Source organism: Spermophilus citellus (genome assembly GCF_964194105.1).
Source record: "Spermophilus citellus genome assembly, chromosome: X".
In the NCBI taxonomy this organism is placed as follows: Eukaryota; Metazoa; Chordata; class Mammalia; order Rodentia; family Sciuridae; genus Spermophilus; species Spermophilus citellus.
In genome coordinates this window covers 31,230,385-31,255,189 of record NC_138190.1, presented here as the reverse complement: position 1 = coordinate 31,255,189, position 24,805 = coordinate 31,230,385, and the positions used below count along the sequence as shown (strand labels likewise).

The following is a 24,805-nucleotide window of genomic DNA, read 5'->3' as shown; positions in this document are numbered from 1 at the left end:
CTAGCAAAGCAATAAAACTTCTTTTTTCTTTTTCTCAAAATTGTGTCCTTGTTATTGGATTGCCATCAGGGATGAGGACCGAGCTTTCGGTAACAATCTGCTTGAGTGAGATTCATTAACTTGTTCAAGGTTTCACAGAGGGCTGTGAGTCAAACCCAGGGCAGCTTGACCACAATATCAGTGCTTTTAACTACTGAAGGGAAAGCAAAGAATGAGAGACGGTAAGCGAAAAATGAAAGACTGAGACTAGGCAGAGATACACACAAGAGTTTATTTGTCATCTCTGACAAATAAAGGCCATCTCTCTATAGGAGAGAGAGGTTGGGTTCAGAGACTTTTATAGTGCAGGCTCAGGAATCAGAGATGGGCAGGTCCTAATGCAGGCAGTTAGAGGTTGGGTTGGTATGAAGGAGTGGTGAGCCTTTCTCAGAAATGCCCTTGGGTGAGAAAGTGAAACTTTTCCCTTAAAATGGCCATCCAGATGCTAAGAAAGACCTTATAACTACTAACATGCATCTTTTTTCTTACTCCATGGTCTTGCTTCCCAGGTGTAGCACAGACTCCCTTGTAAAGGGGGGCTCAATTAATGTGGATATCTAGTAGGTATAGAAACATTTGCTAAGTGAATTCCACATGTCCTTCAACATTGACATAAATCTCTGTTCTCCTGTGTTCTGATCCCAATATTTCATGTTTATGTTTTTCTTCACAGTATTAATATGAATGCTGTCTAGTATTCATTTTCTTTGGAGAGATTATCTTCTTATATCTAAGCCTTGTCCTCTGGCTTCTGCTGAATTCTGGAATCCAATAATTTCTTATATTTGATTAAATTTAATTGAACCCTAGGGTGACTGCGAGTTCTTCCTCCTCTTTTCCCACGATCAACCACATGTTAACATATCAAGAATAGGTCCTTGTCCTACCTCTTTAATGTCTACTTGTGTTCACTCCCTATCTTCCTGGGACATTGTAAAAATGATCACATTCTTCTACTGTTATGGTTTGGATATGAGGTATCCCCCAAAAGCTTATGTGTGAGATAATGCAAGGAGGTGTAAAGGTGAAATGATTGGGGTTTAAGAGTCTTAACCTAATCAGTGCATTAATCCCCTAATGGAATTAATTGAGTGGTGACTGTGGGCAGGCAGAGTGTGACTGGAGGAGGTAGGTCAGTGGGGGCATGACTTTGTGGTATATATTTTGTGACCTAAGCTTAGTCTCTCTCTGCTTTCTGATCATCATGTGAGTCACTTCTCTATACCACAGTCTTCCACCATGATGTTCTGTCTCATCTTGAACCCTGAGGAATGGAGCCAACTGTCTGTGGACAGAGACCTCTGAACTGTGAGCCCCCAAATAAACTTTTCTTCCTCTACAATTGTTCTTGTTAGGTATTTTAATCACAGCAGAAAAAAAAAAACACTGACTAAAATGTCAATTTTCTCCACTCATGTCCTTATATTGTGACACTGTAAAACCTCCCATTTGCTGTAGTATCTATTTCTTGTCCCCTTTAAATCTCATTGAGTCAAGTGACTTGCTTTGGCCAATAGAACATTAGCAAACAGGGCACAAACATAGGCATGAAAAGTGCTTGCACATTGGGCATGTCCTCTTGCTGCTCTTAGAACTCTGCTGCCGTGGGAATTCTCCTAGGAATGGCTGTAGGAGGATAAGAGGTCACATGGACAACTGAAGTAACCCAGCACACTGACAGTCAGCCATTCCCAGCCCATCCTGCAGTTGATGATAGATGCCTGATGGGGCAACAGCAGGTGAGTCTGGTCTAGGTATGAAGTTCTGCCTAGCTAAGCCCAGCCCAAATCATTGAACCACAGAATCATGAGTTAACAAAAGTCTGCCAAGAGTCAGGGTAGTTTAGTACATGGCCAAAAGTGATACCTCTCTTTTCTAAGCCTCAATTTAAAATTACCTCCTTAATGAGGTATTCTCTATGGCCAGATAGTGCTTTTTTTTTTTTTTTTTTTTTTTGTACTGGAGATCGAACCCAAGGGTACTTTACCACTGTGCCTCATACCCTTTCCTTTGTATTTTTTATTTGGAGACAGTGTCTTGCTAAGTTGCCTTGAACTTAGGATCTACCTGCTACAGGCTTGAGGATCACTGGGGTTATGGATGTGTGCTACCATGCCTGGTTATTGGTTTTATTATCTTGTTTACTTCATCATTTGTCTCTCAAGCTAGACTGCAAGCTCAGTGAGGGAAAGGACCATATTTAATATGTTCACTACTGAATTCTTAGTTCTAGGCACATAGCACCTATGCAATAAAACTTGGTCAAATGAAAACATTTGCCACATCACATTTTAGGCTCCTGACTGGTGATCACGTTATGTCTAGAGTACAGTGTGAGTTCTGGAAGGAGAACCTCCACCTTCTTCCTGGCACTGCTGCAGACAAGGGCACCTCTCCAGCATAGCAGATTGTCCTTCCAGTCTCCTTGCTCCTGCTACAGTTCACTACAGCAATATCCCAAAGAGTTTTATTTTATTTTATTTTTTAGTTGTAAATAAACACACTAACTTTATTTTGTTTATTTATGTTTTTTTATGTGGTGTTAAGGATCGAGCCCAGTGCCTCACATATGCAAGGCAAGCACTCTACCACTGAGCCACAACCTAAAGAATTTATACAAGTCAAACATTAGAAGGTATCATTATGTAGTGGAGGAAAGATCCTTACTGGAGAATGTTACTTACCAAATTATATTGTTATGTTGTGGGCATGTATGAATATGTAACAATGAATTCCACTATTATGTGTAATTATAATGCACCAGTAAGAAATCCTGGAATTGGGCTGGGGCTATAGCTCAGTGGTAGAGCACCTGCCTCGCAAGTGTGAGGAACTGGGTTCAATCCTCAGTATCACATAAAAATAAATAAATAAATATATTGTGTCCATCTACAACTAAAAAAAAAACATGGAATAAAGGAAAGAAAGAAATCAAGATCTCTTATAGAGTAGAAACAAGTGGTGAGAAGAGTTGTAAGCTTTGATCAATTTGTGTGCCTTCATTTCTATCATTTTGAAATTGATCCTTTTAATGAGTGTTTTAGTCAGCTTTTTCATCATTGTGACCAAAAGACCTTACAAGAATAATTTTAGAGGAGGAAAAGTTTATTTGGAGCTCAGGGTTTCACAGGTCTCCATCCATATTTGGCCAATTCCATTGCTCTGGGCCAGAGGTGAGGAAGAACATCATGGCAGAAGGGCATGGCAGAGGAAAACAGCTCAGGCCATCACACTAGGAAGCAGAGAAAAAGAGCTCTATTCACAGAGAACAAAAAATACACCCACATGGGGAAAGACGAGCTCATTGGTTAAGAGCACAGGCTTTGGAGTCCTCTGGAATCAAGCTCCTCATTGGCATATGACAGCTATGTGTCTTTGGGCAAGTAACCCTACCTACCTATAGTTACCACCCAGTCAATCCCTATCAGGAATTAACACATTGATTAGGTAAAAAACACTCAACCCCAATCATTTCACCTCTAAACTTTCTTGTATTGTCTCACTCATGAGTTTTTGTAAGACACTTAATGTGTAAACCGTAACAATGAGTTATATATTAAGAGTTTATTTCTGCTTGTATAATGAGCAATTACAAGCATTGTTTGTAACTCAGTGGCCCACATAATTCCAGATGAATACCCCCAGTGGAACACAATTTTACATGAGCAAATGGCTGAATGCAACAGGAAGTCAGAATCACTTTTCTACATTTACTAAGACAGGAGTCTTTGTGGCCTGACAGGGCTAGCTGGGATTACAAAAGAAAGAAAATGTTATATTTTCTGGGCCCCCATATCATAAATATGTTGCCAAAGGAAAATAAATAAATTTCATGTTAACATGGCTTAGCATCTAATACTGATGAATGCCACCATGTCTATACCAGCACTGTTCAGTATAGCAGTCACTAGCCACATGTGACTACTAAATATGGGAAATGTGGCTATTCCAAACCAAAATGTGTTGTAGGTATAAATAACACATCATATTTTGAGAGTTACTACAGGAAAGAACAGAATATTATTAATAATTTTTATATCTGATGGCATGAAAATTGATATTTTACATATATTGACATAATTAAAATATATTATTAAACTTTTAATTTCTCTTCTATTTACTTTTTCACTGTGGTTACTGGGACATTTAGAGTTTCCCATGTGGCTCCCATTTGGGGTCTGTTAGAGTGGACAGAGCTGCTCTAAACCTTTGACCTGGTGGACACCCAAACACTTACTTCTCTTTGGAAAAGTCACCCCAGAGCCAGGAGTCCAGTGGGGGAGTTTGGGCCTGTTCTTTTTATGGTCTCTGGAATTTTCTCCTTTCCTTATCTTCTCCCCTGTCCACACTCTCCTCACTATTATTGATTGGTGGCCCCTCTATCCACTCATCTGTTATAGCTTTTCAATTGGATATCCCTGCTGAAGGGCACCAAGTACAGAAGCGTCTATTTGGGTCCCCCGCTGGTATCCTCAAGCACTTTCCTCAACTAGGAAGTTGACCTATTAGAAGACCCTCTCCATTCTCGTTTGTTCTGGCTCTTCCCCTAACCTCCTCACTCATCATCTTGCCCTGGCTGCCCAAGCCCTTCTATGTCTCTCTTAGGTAGATTGCAAATTAGTACAATCACTGTGGAAATTAGTATGGAGGTTCCTCAAAGAATTAGGTATGGAATCACCATATGACCCAGCTATACCACTCCTCAGTATTTATCCTCAAGAATTAAAGTCATCTTTCTACAGTAATGCATGCATACCCATGCTTAGATGCACAATTAAAAATAGTTAAACTATAGAAGAAATCTAGGTGACTGCCAATGAATGAATGAATAAAAAATGTGGTATAGATACATAATGGAGTTTGAACTCAGCCATAAAGAAAAATAAAATTATATCATTTGCAGGTAAATGGATGGAACATGAGACCATTATGTTAATGCAAACTCACAAGGTCAAGGGTCACATGTTTTCCTTATATGTGGAAGCCACAGAGGAAAAAAAAAAGAAAGGTGTTGGTGGCTGAGGGTCTCATGAAAATTGAAGGGAGATCAATAGAGTAGAAGAAATGGAGCAGGGGGAGGGAGAAACAGAGGCAAGGGGAAGTTCTGGGGAATGATTAGACAAATTACATTGTTATGTTGTGTGCATGTAGAAATAAGTAAAAACAAATCCCACCATTAGATACAATCATAATGCACCAATAAAAGACGTGTAAAAAATAAAAACAAACAAAACCCAACAAACTGCTGATAGTGTGTCACACCTCAGATCAATTAAACCAGTGTCTCTCAGGGTGGGGCCTGATGGATTTGCACTATAACTCTTTAGTGTTCCAGAAATCTTCCTTCATAAACAAAGGCAGGTGCCTGAAACTCAATAACAGAGGACCATTCACCAGATGAAAGTGTCTAAAGGTAGTAGGATCACTGATTTCCTGGCGCTGTGCTCAGGTGTCCAATTAAGTGCCTTTTCTACAATGGATTCCATCCTCCTCACCATTCCCCAAAGCCATGGTTTGGGGCTGCAGGAGGGTGGGTCCTCTCTCATTGCCAGGACAGGGTGGCCTCACCCTCTAGGATTGGTTTTTCGAGTGTTAAAGAAAAGCGAAGGGAACTTGGTCAAGAATTCTGTCTCCCAACAAAGCTTGGCTTTCAAGATGGGACTTCAACTCAAAATATCTTGCTCTTGTCAATCCTGAGCAGAAACCCCACGTTCCTCTTTCCAGTTCCACCCATTTCATCCCTCTGTTCCCCCATCCCAGGCAGATGATGCCTCGAAGGTGACCAGGGGCAGGGACAGGCAAATGAGAAAGGGAAATACTCGCTCATATTGTGAGAAATAGAAAGTCTGGAGGTCCATTTTCAGAATATAGTATCCAGCCTTAATTGGAACCAATTGTAGCACTTTAACTATAACCCTTCCCTTTGCCCGCCCCAATTTTAAAATTAGCCAATCACGTAGATTGTATCCCTGAGCTCCTCCAATCAGGGCGAAGGACAGCCCTGCGTGAGGCATATAAACAGGCGTATATACTGCCAGCCCAGTTGTGCTTGCTAGCCAGGTTTTGTAGCAAGCCCTTAGGTCAAAAGTAAAGGTTTGCCTTGCCCTGGCACTTTCCTGTGTCACGTGGTGTATATATATATATATATATATATATATAATTTTTTTTTTGTGGTACGGGGCAAGCAGTGTACCAACTGAGCTATATCCCCAGCCCCATCTAATGATATGCATTTTAAAACAGGATTATTACTACTCTATGGGAACAGTTCACTGAACAGGCTCTGTTCTGGGGGCTTTACAAGAATTTAGGCTCTTAATCTTGACCACAGCCTAATGGGGAAGCTGGTACCGAGAGGTTGAGTTTCTTGCCCAAAGACACATAGCTGTCATATGCCAATGAGGAGCTTGACTCCAAAACCTGTGCTCTTAACCACTGAGCTCTTCTCTCCCCATGTGGCCCTGTCCCATCTGCATTTCTCCCCATCTCTTCTCTTGGGCTACACAGAGATGAAGAAGCTGTAAGAAAGCAATGTTTTGACATGGGGAGTCCAGGAGATTCCCCCATGGTTATGCTTATTGCAAGGAGTTGGAGTACAATATTTGAAAAATAAATAATGTGCAGGAAACAGCGTCAAATGTGCTTCTCATCCATCACTAAAGCCCCTCCCCCCACGGTGTTCAGTCAGTCACTGCAAAGTCCAGGTTCTTTCCTTAAGGCTCTCTGGAATTCCAGACACTTATGTGGATCCAGTGTGGCTTCTATGTTTCCCCATGCCCTGCAACCTGGTCCCTGGCCTCCCTCATCACAGCCTCCTGATTCCCCTGCTTCTCTCCTCCTCTCTGCTCTGCAGTTGATGACACGTCTCCGTGTAGTTCCATGGTGCCTTTGGAGTGCTTCTACATGTGTGTTTGAGTTTCCCAGCTTGACTGTGGGTATCTGCTTGACAGCCCCATGGTGTTTGGCATAGTAGGGAACACATAGTTGGTGCACAGGAAATATTTGTGAATTGATTCACATGGAAAGAAAAGTCATCTCCATGTCTTCTCTAGGAGTTCAGCTCTTTTCCTGACTTGTTTGCTCTCTGAATCTTTGAAATTCACACTCAATCTCTTGTTTCCTGTGCATTGGGCTGTGAGCTAAGCTGCCTGGGGAATATTTCAGCACCGCCAGTCCTTTGCCCAGTGACTTTGGGCTAGGTGTACTAACCTCTCTGTGCCTGTTTCCACAATGTAAAAGGGTGTCTCAGGAAGTCACCCTGGGAAGTAAAGGGACAGTACACATGCAGCCGCCAGACACACTGTCCATATGTGTCAGCTATGAAAACAGAGGGGGTTTGCTGGGCGCAGTGGTCTGGGCTGAGGTTCCAGCTACTCCAGAGGCTGGGGCGGGAGGATCCCTTGGGTCCAGGAGTTCCAGGACAGCCTGGGCCACAGGGTGAGACCCAGTTTCAAAACAACAACAAATGGATTGAAGCCTCTCATTCGCTTGGTGATCTCACATCTGCTCCCTGGCTTCTGGTCCTCAAGGACCTACTTGCACATGCATGGTAAAGCGCTGCGGCTTAAATATTTTGCTTTTAGTCTATTCACCCCTGTTTCCTCACATTGTTCAAATACATGTCATTTCCAAAAGCATCCTTCGGCTGTCACATTCTCCCTGGGCAGCAGGGTGCAGACTATGGCCCTGCCTTAGTGCTGGGGACCACCACACTCTGTTGCTGCTATGGTTGTTGCATGCGTTCTAATGTTCTCCAGCATGCTCTTCGTATTCTATGACTGGTTGACTCACCTCTTTATGCATGTAACCCATCCTCAAAAGCACTCCTTGTGCACTGTAGCCTCTCAGAAACTCAGTGAACTTACCCAGCACCCACCCTCTTCCCAAGTGATGACCAAACATCGTGCTTTTTCGTGTGTGTGCCCAGGCTTGCAGTGAGCTAGGGAGGAGGCAGTTACTGGGGATTGAACTCAGGGGCACTCAACCACTGAGTCACACCCCAGCCCTATTTTGTATTTTATTTAGAGACAAGGTCTCACTGAGTTGCTTAGCGCCTGGCTTTTCCTAGGCTTCCTCCAGACCTGCTGGGATTATAGGTATGCACCATGGTGCCTGGCCAGAAATCCATGCTCTTAAAAACAGCACCCTGTCTCTAAATAAAATACAAAAAAGGGCTGGGGATATGACTTAATGGTTAAGCGCCCCTGGATTTAAATTCTTGTACAAAACAAAACAAACAAAAACTCCAACCATCTTAAAAGGTCTGCACAAGTAAGTTAAGGCCAAATCATTAAATATTAAAACCCAGAGAGGCAGGAAGGGCGAGAATGCTGTCCCCTGCAAACCCAGACCAGGCCAGGAAGTTCAGGTCTGATGCTCTGCCGCCACACTGGGGCTTGCCCTGGCTTCAGAGCCCTTCTCGGCAGAGTTGTCCTCTGAGAGGCTTCCATAGAGTGGCCAACAGGTAAGAGACTGTACTGGCCCGCCCAGGTAGGGCGAGTTTCTGGGTCACTGTATCAGCTCCCAGATGCTCTGTGATGCATTCAGCTGCATCCCAGAAGCCACTGCCTAGGTCTACTCGCCAGGTTCTCCTCCCACATGTGCTAGTGACAGCGATGTATTAATGACAGCAGCCATCATTAATGAGCCAGTGCCATGCACCAGGCATTTTGGCATTCACAGTAACACCCCATTGATCCTCAAAACAGGCTGAGAAGTAGAAGTCTAGCTTGGGTTAAGTAATTGGTCAAGGTGGTGCAGCTGCTCATTCAGGGGAAGAGCTGGGATGGAGTCCAGGCCGCCTGACTTTCAACCCCTGGCCCTTACCCTTCCACTGCCTTCAGGGCCTCCTAGCGGTCACGTGAACTTACTCCAGCAACAGCAGGTAGAGCAGTTCCATCATGCCATAGGTCCCAGAAGTCACCCCTCTTCACTACCCCCAGCTCACAGCTCTGCAGAGACACCACACCTGGCAATGTGGTCTGCCTCTCTGGAAGAGCATGTCCTCTCCTTGGAGTCCATCTCCACCAGGTGGAAAGAGGCATCACAGTACCCAGACAGGCACAATGGCCCAGGGGCAAAGCACATGGCCTGGGAAATGACATTGTCTACAGAGATGCAGAAGCTGGGTGCACTTGGGGCACATGGGGGGACATGGAGAAGTGGCCAGTTCTGCTGGACCAACGAAGAAGGAAAGAGAAGGGGTCAGCTCTCCTGTAGCCTGGGAGAGGGATGGACAAGTCACTTCTAGGACCTGAGGTTCCCATGAAGGCTGCCTGGTTCTTTAGGAGAGCACAGCAGACAGCCCACTCCTAGCGCTTCACCTGGGGGCTGCAGGCCCAGTTCTGAGGAAGAGACAGGAGCAGATTGCCCTGATAGTTTTGGTTCACTGCATGGTTGATTTTATTGGCCTGAAAAATGGGTAGTCTTGGCAACTGTGGAAGCTTGTTCCAGAAGGGCCATACTATCTAGTGTTGGCATATAGTTTGTAACTTATATTCCAGAATTCTTCCACCTCTGGGTTGGAAACCATTAATGGAACACCCCCTCCATCAATTTAGTGGGACACAACCAGAAATATTCTTTCTTTATTTTTTATTAGTTGTTCAAAACATTACAAAGCTCTTGACATATGATATTTCATACATTTGATTCAAGCGGATTATGAACTCCCATTTTTACCCTATATATATATTGCAGATTCACATGGGTTACACATCCACTTTTCTTACCTACTGCCATACTAGTGTATGTTGTATCCTGCTGCCTTTCCTAACCTCTACTATCCCCCCTCCCCTCCCCTTCCCTCCCCTCCCCTCCCCTCCCCTCCCCTCCCTTCTTCTCTCCCTACCCCATCTACTGTAATTCATTTCTCTCTCTTGTTTTTTTCCCCTTCCCCTCACTTCCTATTATATGTAATTTTGTATAACAGTGAGGGTCTCCTTCCTTTACCATGCAATTTCCCATCTCTCTCTCTTTCCCTCCCTCCTCTCATCCCTGTTTAGTGGTGATCTTCTCATGCTCTTCCTCTCTATTCTGTTCTTAGTTGCTCTCCTTATATCAAAGAAGACATTTGGCATTTGTTTTTTAGGGATTGGCTAGCTTCACTTAGCATAATCTGCTCTAGTGCCATCCATTTCCCTGCAAATTCCATGATTTTGTCGTTTTTTAGTGCAGAGTAATACTCCATTGTGTATAAATGCCAAATTTTTTTAATCCATTCGTCTATTGAAGGGCATTTAGGTTAGTTCCACAGTCTAACTATTGTGAATTGTGCTTCTATTAACATTGTTGTAGCTGTGTCCCTATAGCACGCTCTTTTAAGGTCTTTAGGGAATAGTCCAAGAAGGGGAATAGCTGGGTCAAATGGTGGTTCCATTCCCAGCTTTCCAAGGAATCTCCATACTGCTTTCCAAATTGGCTGCACCAATTTGCAGTTCCACCAGCAATGTACAAGTGTACCCTTTTCTCCACATCCTCGCCAGCATTTGTTGTTGTTTGACTTCATAGTGGCTGCCAATCTTACTGGAGTGAGATGGTATCTTAGGGTGGTTTTGATTTGCATTTCTCTGACTGCTAGAGATGGTGAGCATTTTTTCATGTACTTGTTGATTGATTGTGTATCCTCCTCTGAGAAGTGTCTGTTCAGGTCCTTGGCCCATTTGTTGATTGGGTTATTTGTTATCTTATTGTCTAATTTTTTGAGTTCTTTATATACTCTGGATATTAGGGCTCTATCTGAAGTGTGAGGAGTAAAGATTTGTTCCCATGATGTAGGCTCCCTATTTACCTCTCTTATTGTTTCTTTTGCTGAGAAAAAAACTTTTTAGTTTAAGTAAGTCCCATTTGTTGATTCTTATTATTAACTCTTGTGCTGTGGGTGTCCTATTGAGGAATTTGGAGCCCGACCCCACAGTATGTAGGTCGTAGCCAACTTTTTCTTCTATCAGATGCCGTGTCTCTGATTTGATATCAAGCTCCTTGATCTATTTTGAGTTAACTTTTGTGCATGGCAAGAGAAAGGGATTCAGTTTCATTTTGTTGCATATGGATTTCCAGTTTTCCCAGCACCATTTGTTGAAGATGCTATCCTTCCTCCATTTCATGCTTTTAGCCCCTTTATCAAATATAAGAAAGTTGTAGTTTTGTGGGTTGGTTACTGTGTCCTCTATTCTGTACCATTGGTCCACCTGACTGTTTTGGTACCAGTACCATGCTGTTTTTGTTATTATTGCTCTGTAGTATAGTTTGAAGTCTGGTATCGCTATACCACCTGATTCACACTTCCTGCTTAGCATTGTTTTTGCTATTCTGGGTCTTTTATTCTTCCATATGAATTTCATGATTGCTTTCTCTATTTCTACAAGAAATGCTGTTGGGATTTTGATTGGCATTGCATTAAACCTATAGAGAACTTTTGGTAATATCGCCATTTTGATGATGTTAGTTCTGCCTATCCATGAACAGGGTATATTTTTCCATCTTCTAAGATCTTCTTCAAATTCTCTCTTTTTGGGTTCTGTAGTTTTCATTGTATAAGTCTTTCACCTCTTTTGTTAGGTTGATTCCCAAGTATTTTATTATTTTTGAGGATATTGTGAATGGAGTGGTTGTCCTCATTTCCATTTCAGAGGATTTGTCGCTGATATACAGGAATGCCTTTGATTTATGTGTGTTGATTTTATATCCTGCCACTTTGCTGAATTCATTTATTAGCTCTAAAATTTCTTTGTAGACCCTTTTGGGTCTGCTAGGTATAGAATCATGTCATCTGCAAATAGTGATAATTTAAGTTCTTCTTTTCCAATTTTTATGCCTTTAATTTCTTTCGTCTGTCTAATTGCTCTGGCCAGTGTTTCAAGAACTATGTTGAACAGAAGTGGTGAGAGAGGGCATCCCTGTCTTGTTCCAGATTTTAGAGGGAATGCCTTCAATTTTTCTCCATTCAGAATGATGCTAGCCTGAGGCTTAGCATAGATTGCTTTTACAATGTTGAGGTATGTTCCTGTTATCCCTAGCTTTTCTAGAGTTTTGAACATAAAGGGATGCTGTACTTTGTCGAATGCTTTTTCCGCATCTATCGAGATGATCATATGGTTCTTATTTTTAAGTCTATTGATGTGGTGAATAACATTTATTGATTTCCGTATATTGAACCATCCTTGCATACCAGGGATGAATCCTACTTGATCATGGTGCACAATTTTTTCGATATGTTTTTGTATCCGATTCGCCAGAATTTTATTGAGGACTTTTGCATCTGGGTTCATTAGAGATATTGGTCTGTAGTTTTCTTTCTTTGAAGTGTCTTTGTCTGGTTTCGGAATCAGGGTGATGTTGGCCTCATAGAATGAATTTGGAAGTTCTCCCTCTTTTTCTATTTCCTGAAATAGCTTGAAAAGTATTGGTATTAGTTCCTCTTTAAAGGTTTTGTAAAACTCTGCTGTATACCCATCCAGTCCTGGGCTTTTCTTAGATGGTAATCTTTTGATGGTTTCTTCTATTTCCTCAATTGATATTGGTCTGTTTAGGTTGTCTATATCCTCCTGAATCAATCTGGGCAGATTATATGACTTAAGAAATTTATCAATGCCTTCACTATCTTCTATTTTATTGGAGTATAACTATTCAAAATAATTTCTGATTATCTTCTGTATTTCTGAAATGTCTGTTGTGATATTGCCTTTTTCATCCCGTATGCTAGTAATTTGAGTTCTCTCTCTTCTTCTCTTCGTTAGCATGGCTAAGGGTCTGTCGATTTTATTTATTTTTTCAAAGAACCAACTTTTAGTTTTGTCAATTTTTTCAATTGTTTCTTTTGTTTCGATTTCATTAATTTCAGCTCTGATTTTAATTATTTCTTGCCTTCTACTTCTTTTGCTGTTGTTTTGCTCTTCTTTTTCTAGAATTTTGAGATGAAGTATGAGATCATTTATTTGTTGGTTTTTTCTTTTTTTAAGGAATGAACTCCAAGCAATGAATTTTGCTCTTAGAACTGCTTTCAATGTGTCCCATAGATTCTGATATGTTGTGTCTGTGTTTTCATTTAACTCTAAGAATTTTTTTAATTTCCTCCTTGATGTCTTCTAAAACCCATCGATCATTCAGTAACGTATTGTTCATTCTCCAAGTGATGCATGATTTTTCCTTCCTTCTTTTATCATTGATTTTCAGTTTCATTCCATTATGATCAGATAAGATGCAATGGTATTGTCTCTACTCCTTTATATTGTCTAAGAGTTGCCCTGTGACATAATATATGATCTATTTTTGAGAAGGATCCATGTGCTGCTGAGAAAAAAGTGTAACTGCTTGATGTTGGGTGGTATATTCTATATATGTCAATTAAGTCTAGGTTGTTAATTGTGTTATTGAATTCTATAGTTTCCTTATTCAACTTTTGTTTGGAAGATCTGTCCAGTGGTGAGAGAGGTGTGTTGAAGTCTCCCATGATTATTGTATGGTGGTCTATTAGACTCTTGAACTTGAGAAGAGTTTGCTTGATGAACATAGCTGCACCATTGTTTGGGGCATATATATTTATGATTGTTATGTCTTGTTGGTGTATGGTTCCCTTGAGCAGTATGTAGTGTCCCTCTTTATCCCTTTTGATTAACTTTGGCTTGAAATCTATTTTATTTGATATGAGTATGGACACTCCTGCTTGTTTCTGAAGTCCATATGAGTGATATGATTTTTCCCAACCTTTCACCTTCAGTCTATGTATATCTTTTCCTATCAAATGTGTCTCCTGTAGGCAGTATATTGTTGGGTCTTGTTTTGTGATACATTCAACTAGCCTGTGTCTCTTAATTGGTGAGTTTAAGCCATTAACATTTAGGGTTATTATTGAGATATGGTTTGTTCTTCCAGCCATATTTGTTTATTAATGTTACTAAACCTGATTTGTTTTCCTCTTTGATTATTTTCCCCCCTCTACTCTCCTACCTCCCACTGTTGGTTTTCATTGTTATTTTCCATTTCCTCTTCCTGTAATGTTTTGCCAAGGATTTTTTGAAGAGATGGTTTTCTAGCTGCAAATTCTTTTAACTTTTGTTTATCGTGGAAGGTTTTAATTTCATCTTCCATCCTGAAGCTTAATTTCGCCGGATACATGATTCTCGGTTGGAACCCATTTTCTTTCAGTGTTTGAAATATGTTATTCCAGGATCTTCTAGCTTTCAGAGTCTGTGTTGAAAGATCAGCTGTTATCCTGATTGGTTTACCCCTAAATGTAATCTGCTTCCTTTCTCTTGTAGCTTTTAAAATTCTCTCCTTATTCTGTATGTTGGGCATCTTTATTATAATGTGTCTAAGTGTAGATCTCTTATGATTTTGCACATTCGGCGTCCTGTAGGCTTCTAGGTTTTGAGATTCTGTCTCATTCTTCAAGTCTGGGAAGTTTTCTCGTATTATTTCATTGAAGAGATTGTTTATTCCTTTGGTTTGGAGCTCTGTGCCTTCCTGTATCCCAGTGACTCTTAAGTTTGGTCTTTTAATGTTATCCCATATTTCTTGGATGTTCTGCTCATGATTTCTTAGCAGTCTTGCTGAGCTGTCTATGTTCTTTTCAAGTTGAAATACTTTGTCTTCATTGTCTGATGTTCTATCTTCTAAGTGATCTACTCTGCTGGTAGTATTCTCAATTGAGTTTATAAGTTGGTTTATTGCTTCCTGCATTTCTATTTGTTTGTTTTTTTATTACCTCTATCTCCCTGTGTAATTGATCTTTTGCTTCTTGGATTTGTTTATGTAATTCCTTGTCAAAGTGATCTTTCATTGTCTGATTTTGCTGTCTCATGTCTTCCTTGAGACTCCAGATCATCTGAAGCATGTATATCCTGAATTCTTTATCTGACATTCCATCTGTTGCAGCTATTACCTCTTATAGAGTTGAGTTGACCTGCATTGCTTGTGGTCCTTTCTTGCCTTGTCTTTTCATACTGCTCGTGTTTCTTTCTGCTTTGTGAAACTGTTGTGTTTTTGAAATTTTCCCTCTATTTATTTATATTGCTCTTGTATAGTTGAAAAATCTCCCTTGCAGGGCAGGTAGTGGCTGTGATCCTCTTCCAATTGGGGTGATCTGTCTACCACACTGGTGGGCCGCTAGGTCTGCTCTGCTGGTCGGTCCCAGGTCCGCCTACCCTGCAGGCATGTGGGGCAGCTGTGTCACTCCGCAGGTTGCTGGGCCTGACCTGCCGGTGCGTTGCAGGTCCGCCTACCTTGCAGGTGCGGGGGGAGGGGGTGGCTCTGCCCCTCAGCAGGCCGCTGGGCCTGATCTGCCGGTGGTCACAGTTCCGCCTACCTTGCAGGCACTGGGGGAGGGGGCTGGCCTGCCCCTCAGCAGGCCGCTGGACCTGTTCTGCTGGTGGGTCGCAGGTCCGCCTACCCTGCAGGCGCGTGGGGCTGCTCTGTCACTCCGCAGGTTGCTGGGCCTGACCTTGCAGGCACTGGGGGAGGGGGCGGGCCTGCCCCTCAGCAGGCCGCTGGACCTGTTCTGCTGGTGGGTCGCAGGTACGCCTACCCTGCAGGTGCGTGGGGCAGCTGTGTCACTCTGCAGGTTGCTGGGCCAGACCTGCTGGTGGGTCGCAGGTCCGCCTACCTTGCAGGTGCGGGGGGAGGGGGCAGCTCCACCCCTCAGCAGGCCGCTGGGCCTGATCTGCCGGTGGTCACAGTTCCGCCTACCTTGCAGGCACTGGGGGAGGGGGCTGGCCTGCCCCTCAGCAGGCCGCTGGACCTGTTCTGCTGGTGGGTCGCAGGTCCGCCTACCCTGCAGGCGCGTGGGGCTGCTCTGTCACTCCGCAGGTTGCTGGGCCTGACCTTGCAGGCACTGGGGGAGGGGGCGGGCCTGCCCCTCAGCAGGCCGCTGGACCTGTTCTGCTGGTGGGTCGCAGGTCCGCCTACCCTGCAGGTGCGTGGGGCAGCTGTGTCACTCTGCAGGTTGCTGGGCCAGACCTGCTGGTGGGTCGCAGGTCCGCCTACCTTGCAGGTGCGGGGGGAGGGGGCAGCTCCACCCCTCAGCAGGCCGCTGGGCCTGATCTGCCGGTGGTCACAGTTCCGCCTACCTTGCAGGCACTGGGGGAGGGGGCTGGCCTGCCCCTCAGCAGTCCGCTGGACCTGTTCTGCTGGTGGGTCGCAGGTCCGCCTACCCTGCAGGCGCGTGGGGCAGCTCTGTCACTCCGCAGGTTGCTGGGCCTGACCTGCTGGTGGGTCGCAGGTCCGCCTACCTTGCAGGTGCGGGGGGAGGGCATGGTGCACAATTTTTTTGATGTGTTTTTGTATCTGATTCGCCAGAATTTTATTGGGGATTTTTGCATCTAGGTTCATTAGAGATATTGGTCTGTAGTTTTCTTTCTTTGAGGTGTCTTTGTCTGGTTTTGGAATCAGGGTGATGTTGGCCTCATAGAATGAATTTGGAAGGGCTCCCTCTTTTCCTATTTCCTGAAATAACTTGAAAAGTATTGGTTTTAATTCTTCTTTAAAGGTTTTGTAAATCTCCACTGTATACCCATCAGGTCCTGGGCTTTTCTTGGTTGGTAGTCCTTTGATTGCTTCTTCTATTTCATCCATTGATATTGGTCTGTTCAAATTGTGTGTATCATCCTGATTCAGTCTGGGCAAATCATATGACTTCAGAAACTTATCCATGTCTTCACTATCTTCTATTTTATTGGAATATAGGGTTTCAAATTAATTTCTAATTGTCTTCTGTATTTCTGTAGCATCTGTTGTGATATTTCCTTTTTCATCTCATATGTTAGTAATTTGAGTTTTCTCTCCTCTTCGTTAGCATGCCTAAGGGTCTGTCGATGTTATTTATTTTTTCAAAGAACCAACTTTTAGTTTTTTCAATTTTTTCAATAGTTTCTTTTGTTTCATTTTCGTTGATTTCCGCTCTGATTTTAATTATTTCTTGCCTTCTGCTATATTTGCTGTTGTTTTGTTCTTCCTTTTCTAGGGCTTTGAGATACGAAGTGTGAGCTCATTTATTTGTTGGTTTTTTCTTTTTTTGAGGAATGACCTCCAGGCGATGAATTTTCCTCTTAAAACTGCTTTCACTGTGTCCCATAGATTCCGATATGTTGTGTCTGTATTTTCATTTGTCTCTAAGAATTTTTCGATTTCCTCCTTTATGTCTTCTGTAACCCATTGATCATTCAGTAACATATTGTTCATTTTCCATGAGATGTATGATTTTTCCTTCCTTCTTTTATCATTGATTTCCAGTTTCATTCCATTATGATCAGATAAAATGCATAGTATTATCTCCACCCCTTTATATTTACTGAGGGTTGCCCTATGGCATAATATATGGTCTATTTTTGAGAAGGATCCATGTGCTACTGAGAAAAAAGTATATCCACTTGATGAAGGTTGATATATTCTATATATGTCAGTGAAGTCTAGGTTATTGATTGTGATATTGAGTTATATTGTTTCTTTATTCAACTTTTGTTTGGAGGATCTCTCCAATGGTGAGAGAGGTGTGTTGAAGTCACCCATAATTGTTGTGTTGTGGTCTATTTGATTCTTGAACTTGAGGAGAGTTTGTTTTATGAACATTGCAGCACCATTATTTGTTGCATAAATATTGATAATTTTTATGTCTTGTTGGTGAATGGTTCCTTTTAACAGTATATAAGGTCCTTCCTTATCCCTTTTGATTAACTTAATCTTGAAGTCGATTTTATTCAATATGAGGATAGCCACCCCTGCTTGCTTACGAGGACCGTGTGCGTGGTATGTTTTTTCCCAACCTTTCACCTTCAGCCTGTGTATGTCTTTTCCAATCAAGTGTGTCTCCTGGAGGCAGCATATTGTTGTATTTGTTTTTTTAATCCATGTTACCAGCCTATGTCGCTTTATTCGTGAGTTTAAGCCATTTACATTTAGAGTTACTATTGATACATGATTTGTACTTCCCACCATGTTTGATTATTTATCTTTTTTTTTAAATTTGGTTTGTTTCTCCATGATTAGCTTTCAACTTGCTCTCTGGCTTACTGAGGTACTTCCCAGTGTTGGTTTTGGTTATTGTTTTTCATTTCTTCCTCGTGTAGTGTTTTGCTCAATATGCTTTGCAATGCTGATTTTCTGGCTGCAAATTCTTTTAACTTTTGTTTATCATGAAAGATTTTTATTTCGTTGTTGTACCTGAAGCTTAATTTTGCTGGGTACAAAATTCTTGGTTGGCATCCATTGTGTTTCAGAGTTTGAAATATGTTATTCCAGGATCTTCTCGCTTTCAGCGTCTGTGATGAAAACTCCGTTATTAACCTTATTGGTTTACCCCTGAATGTAATCTGCCTCCTTTTCTTGAAGCTTTTAATTTTTTCCCTTTGTTCTGTATATTGGATATCTTCATAACAATGTGTCTTGGCGTTGGTCTACTGTGATTTTGTATGCTTGGTGTCCTGTATGCATCTACAATTTGTACATCCATTTCCTCTTTTATGTCTGGAAAGTTTTCTATAATTATTTCATTCAACAGGTTGTCCATTCCCTTGGTTTGAACCTCTATGCCTTCCTCTATCCCGAAGACTCTTAAGTTTGTTTTTTTTATGTTATCCCATGTCTCTTGGATGTTTTTCTCGTGATTTTTTACCAGCCTTCCTGAGTTGGGTAGACTCTTTTCAAGATGATATATTTTGTCTTCATTATTTGATGTTCTGGCTTCTACTTGCTCCACTCTGTTGGTGATACTCTCATTTGAGTTTTTAATTTGGGTTATAGTTTCCTTCATTTCTAAAATTATTGTTTGATTTTTTTATAATCTCTATCTCCTGATAAAGATGCTTATTTGCTTCTTTCATTTGCTTGTGTATTTCATTTTCAATGAGTTCTTTCATTGTTTGAATTTGCTGTCTCACATCCTCTCTAAGATTCCATTCCATCTGTCTAAGGTATTCTTTGAGTTCTTTATTTGGCAATTTTTCTGATGCCTCTAGGTCCTCCTGTATATTTAGGCTGTCCTGCATTGTTTGTACTCCTTTTCTTCCTTGCTTTTTCATGCTGCTTATGTTACTTCTTGCTCTGTTTGACTGCTAAGTTACTGTTTACTCCTATAAATTTATTTGGTTTTGTGTGTCTCGGGGGTCTCTCTTTTGTGATGGGAGACTATGACTAGAGATGATGTGTTTTGTTGCACTTTAGTGCAGATTCATTCGTTTCCTAAACTGTTTACGGATTCTGATGGCATATAGCAGTTTGGTCTTGGGACTTATATTTAGGTTGAATGATGTGATGGTATTGAGGTTGGTATCTCTTGGCAACCTTGGAAGGTTGCTCTACTGACGAGGGATATTAACAGAAGAATGGTCTGGAGTATTTGGGGGAAGTTAAGGTCTTGGTAGCACTATATAACGTCCCGGAACATTGACCTATACATATTTAGTAAATTACACATAAACAGCATCGTATTGCTTGGGAGGAAAGGTATTAGAAGGGAAGGGAAGAAGTCACTAAAGAGAATGAGAGTAAACAGAATTCAAGGAAAGGGGAATAAGGAAATTGAAAAGAAATGAAAAGACAAAAGAAAAAAATAGAGAATAAAAAAGAAAAAATTAAAAAAAATAATCAAAAAAGTGATAATAAAAAATAAAAAAAATACAAAAAATATTTTAAAAAATTAAAAAAGAAAAAAAATTAAAATTAAAAATTTTAAAAAAATTTAAAATGCAGTCTTACAGTTTGATTAACTTTCTTCCAGTAGGTGAAGCTGTGTCCACTGGGACAAGCTTCTCCTCTCAGTGCACGGGAACCAATCACTGTGCAGCAGTTCCTCCTCCCCGACTGTGCGGGTCTCCACTCCTGAGTGCCTCGGGCTGTTTCTTGTGTCTAGTCACCCCGCCACTTGCCCCATTCACAGGTGACGCTCACCACAATACTGGCTACACACCAGGTCTGCTGCTCACGGGAGCCCTATCTTCTTGAACAACTGGGCACACTATCCCTGCTTGCCAATCCCTCAGCCCCTAAGGTTGTGGAGCTTGGGGCTGAGAGCCCTCGGCATATTTTGCTTGCCCTCTGGTAGCCACGCCCCTAGGAGCTGGTGCAAGAGACCTCAGTTGTCTGCGCTGGTGGGAGTGGCAGCCCGGGTGTCCCACACCGCAGGTCCCGCGCCACTCCTGAATCCCTCGGTCTGACTATCATGGGAGAGCTAGGAGGGGCCCTTGAGGTTTCCCGGCTGTGTGGAGGGGGAGGCTAGGGGATTACACACCTGTTGCCGCTGGTATCAATGAAGTTATCTCCTCCGCTGCTTTCTGATGACGTCAGTTCTCTGCTATGTTGGTATCCCATGCGAATGGCAGCATTTCGTTCCCTTTGCCGGGTGACCAAAGCAACGGGTGGGTCCTGACCGGCCCTCTCAAGCCCCGTCTCAATCCTGTTGCCACTGCCTATGAAGGCTTGGTTGGTATTTACCTTCACAGTATTCGGTGGGACCCGGACCGAGACGCAGTTTCCGCAGGTTCTTTAGCATTGAGCCAGAGCAGTTTGTCTGCGAGACGCAGGTGAACGGGAGCCCGAATTCGGCTGCTCTGGGCTCAGTGTGTGTTCTGATGGGAGCAGGCTATTTGCCCCAGATCCACGTTAGCTCTGCAATCCCTAGTGATCTTGAGCAAACGGCATTTAGATGGTTTAAGACTCCCTATGCCCACACAGCTGGAGAGGTCAGAGACTTGATACCTCTGTGCCCGCCGCCATGTTGGATCTCCCCAGAAATATTCTTTAAATGGAACTAGACTAAAACTGAATACAAAGGAAAATATCAGAGTGCACTGCCTTCTATTTTTGTAATCAGGTACCCTGACTCCTTTGCTATAGATTATATAAAAATAAGCACTTAAAAAAAATAAGAACTCCATGTCATCGAAAGATCTCACTAAGTAGCCAGGTGCTGTGGCACATGCCTGTAATTCCAGCAGCTCAGGTGACTGAGGCAGGTGGATTGCTAGTTCAAAGCCAGCCTCAGCAATTTAACAAGGCCCTAAGCAACTTAGCGAGACCCTGTCTCAAATAAAATATAAAAAAAATGGCTGGGGATGTGGCTGAGGTTTTGAGTGACCCGGGGTTCAATCCCTGGTACAAAAAAAAAAAAATCTCATGTAGAAATTAGAGAGTAGGAATATAAGCTGTGGAACAAGAGAATATATTTTTAAGACATATACCCAACAGGGACTTTTACCTAAGACTTGTAGAGTCCTTCTGATATGAGAAAGACATTTTCAGCGTTCAGCCTTTAATCTGTGTCTTTATTGGTTTCTGTAAAACATCTTTTCAATAGAAGGTTCACAGAAGTGATTAACCAGTTAAATTACATCAGGGCCAGTTAGTTCTAGTCAGTCCTGTCCATCAAAACTGAATGCAGAGGGTGTGTTCTGTATCCATGCTGTCTAATAGGTGTGGGTGTGGAACATGAGATATGCCCAGTGTGACTGAGGAACTGAACATTAAATCATATTTTATTTCAATTCATTTGAATTTAAAGAACCACACATAGCCAGTAGGTACTTTGTTGGACAACACTAGTGGAAAGCCATTTGGTAGATGTAATTAAAAGTACTGATAGGTGTCTTTTCTTTTGGGAGAGTGGGGTGCAGGTACTGGGGATTGAATCCAGGGGAGCTCTACCGCTGAGCTACATACCAGCCCTTTTTATTTGTTTTTAGAGAAATCTAAATTTGAATTCTACCTTCTTGGTGAAACTCCAGGTGCGCCCCTTGCACAAAGATCCCCTTCGGTATCATGGGGTTTTCTTTGTCTTTTGTTTCTTAGGCTCAACAGTTTACACATTCTGTTCTTAGTAAAGAGGAGACATTATTTGCTTCTTCACTGGGTGAATAATTCTTCAGAGTAGTCCTCCTTTGGTATGAAGAGGTCCAATCTTTTGTTGTATGTTACTGAAACTCAGTTTAAATTCTCTCTCAGCTTTTAAACTTCTTTGGGCCTTTCTAATATGTGTTAAAATAGGACAAGAAGTCTTGATAAATTTCCAGCATTTGAGAAATGGAATTCTCATTCACATTGTCAGGGGATGAATTGGCTCCCCAAATGCATATTGGAATCTTAGCCTCCAGTACCTCTGAATGAGGCTGCACTTGGGGATAGGTCTTTAAAAAGGCATTTAAGTTAAAATAAGTCTTGAAGGTGGGCTCTAGTCGAATATGACTGGTGTCATTCATATTGATGAATCTAGTTTCATCTCATGGTCTTTGCACTTGATAAAGGCCTTGATAGGGCCCATTAATATTTCTGCAGCTTCCCCTCTTGATGTGGTCTTTACAAAACAAGACCTTAATTAGGCCCATTACCCTGATTACCTGATCATTGATTATTCTTATTCATTTATCAGAAGAGGAGGTTAGGATGCAGATGTGCACATTTAGGAAAAAATGCCCTGTGAGGGACCAAGGAAGAAGAGGGGCATCTAAAATCCAAGGAGAGATGCCTAGGAATTGAACCAGATCTGGTGAAACCTTCATCTTTGATTCTTAGTCCCCAGAACTGTAAGAATATAAATTTGTGTAGTTTGAGTCCAACAGACTGAGGAACTTGGATAAGGTTTCCCTGCAAACTAGCACAACAATAGTTGCTTCCATGAAGCTCTTCAATTTATATGTACTTGGGCAGATAATTTTGTCTGTTACAGCTACTCAGTTGCTATATTTCGTAGTTCTGAAAGTTCTGGTGGTTGTAGTTGATTGAACATTTCTGTATGAGCCAATTAAGGCAGGCAACTCTTAAAAGGGTTGCATAGTAGGTTTGCAGTTATACCATGGATGTGTGGTCTCCACAGAGGAATTTGAGATACTCCTTCACTCTTAGTCATGCCATATCTGGAACAAATTCTTAATTTTGTGTAGTATATTTCAAAAGGGAGGCTAATTCATGTATTGTGCAGTGACCACATGTGAAGCACTAGGTCTTGTGCCTTGTGCATACTTAATTCCCTCTCCCATCCTTCTGATGTCTTCCTTGGCTTCTTCATTCAGAGATCTTCACCTCACATGTACCTTCTCACCATCACTTCCTGCTCCTCTGGCTTCCTTATTGACTCATATTCAAAATGTAAATAAGTGGACATGGTTCTTTCTATAGTTTGGATCTTGAATACCCCTCAAATGCTCATGTGCTTGTTTCCCGGAGTAGCATTATTGGTAGATAGTTAAATCTTTAGGGGGCCGAGCCTGGTGGCAGGTCCATAATCATTGAGAATGTCCCTCAAAGGAATTCTGGGACTTCAATCTCTTCTTTCTTTCTTTACTTCTTAGCCATGAGGTGAGTGATTTTGCTGTGCTACATGCTCCTGCCATGATGCACTGCCTTGCAGCAGGCCCAAAGTAACAGGATCAATTGATCACAGACTGAAAACTATTAACTAAAATAAGCTTTTGCTCTTTTTAATTTAACTGTCTCAGGTATTTCATTATAGTGACAGAAAGCAAAGTAACACAGTCCTGTTCCAATAAAACTTCATTACAAAAACTTGGTGAGCTGAAGTTGGATTGTAAGCCCTAGTTTGAGAGGTCATGGTAGATAGATCAATTTGGGATAAAAAATTTGTAAAACTGTGTATGTTTGTGTCTCTGTGTATAACATCAATACAAATGAAATGTTTCCAAACCCCTTTAGATATTTGTCAATTCAATAATGTAGTTTCCATAAACTTTTATTTTGTTTGGTCCAATACTTGCATAAGAATATAATTGAGTGAGTTTGAATACAGGCATCAGTATTTGCCAGCTCCCTGGATATCTTAGTTTGCTTGAGGTTCTCTTAGAAATACCAGGTACGACAAGCAATCAAACGCATGCTTAAAAGTGGGTGGGCAAGGCAAAACTTTACTTCTGCCAAAAGGGCATGCTACCAGAACCTGGCTAGCAAGTGTGCCTGGGTGGGCAGTTTGCCTGTTTATACACCTAACACAGAGCTGCCCTTTGCCCTCATTGGAGGACTCAGGTATAATCTATGTGATTGGCTAATTTTAAAATTGGGGTGGGCAAAAGGGAGGGACTATCATTAAGATGGCTACAATTAAGCCTGAATACTATATTCTGAAAATGTACCACCAGACTTTCAGACTTTCCATTTCTTACAAATCTCCCCTTTTTCTTTTTATAACTTTTGTTTTCATTTATATATATATATATATATAACTTGTTGATGGACCTTTATTTTATTTATTTCTTTATTTTATTTATTAGGGCCATCAAAGACCTGTCATGCTGGTTGTTGTATAAAGGAATCTAATTTATAGAGCCAAAGATGATGTCCTCACTGTAACAGAACCAAAATTTGAGACCCAGAAGAAAGAAGGAGTAGATGTTAATTGACTCTGCTATCCTCATTTAACCTAGTAGATAAGGAGGCAGTGGACAAAATGTCTTAGAGTAATTAAAATGAGAGCCATGGGGTTTTCCTAGGGAAACTGGCAGGGTTAGAAACCTAAGGACCCACTATTCTTCCTAGAAGGATAAGAACATCTTTCCCTGTAGTCCAATTACGTATAAAGTGACAAAACTGCCTATCAGTGGGACAGGATCAGTGCCATGTTCCTGGGGGAGGTTGTTGCAAGGCAGAGAAATAGAAAGAAAGGGGCAACTCACTCATGCACTGGTAGTTTGATGGGTGGGGCTTTGTCTTGGAGTCATCAGATCATGCTGAGAAGTAATCCTCTGCCTGGGATCCAAAGAGGCCCTCCCTCCACCATTGGGTGAGAGGCCCTGAAAGGAGATTAAAGTGGAGACAGAGCTTCCATGTGTGATTG

General features: G+C 41.8%; 1 protein-coding gene across 1 annotated transcript in view; it reads right to left on the bottom strand.

Annotated features, from left to right (window-relative positions):
- LOC308639006 (ferritin heavy chain-like) overlaps positions 1–24,805 on the bottom strand; it is a gene marked incomplete at both ends in the record, with an annotated part of 55,740 nt that overhangs the window by 28,007 nt on the left and 2,928 nt on the right. The window lies entirely within an intron of this gene.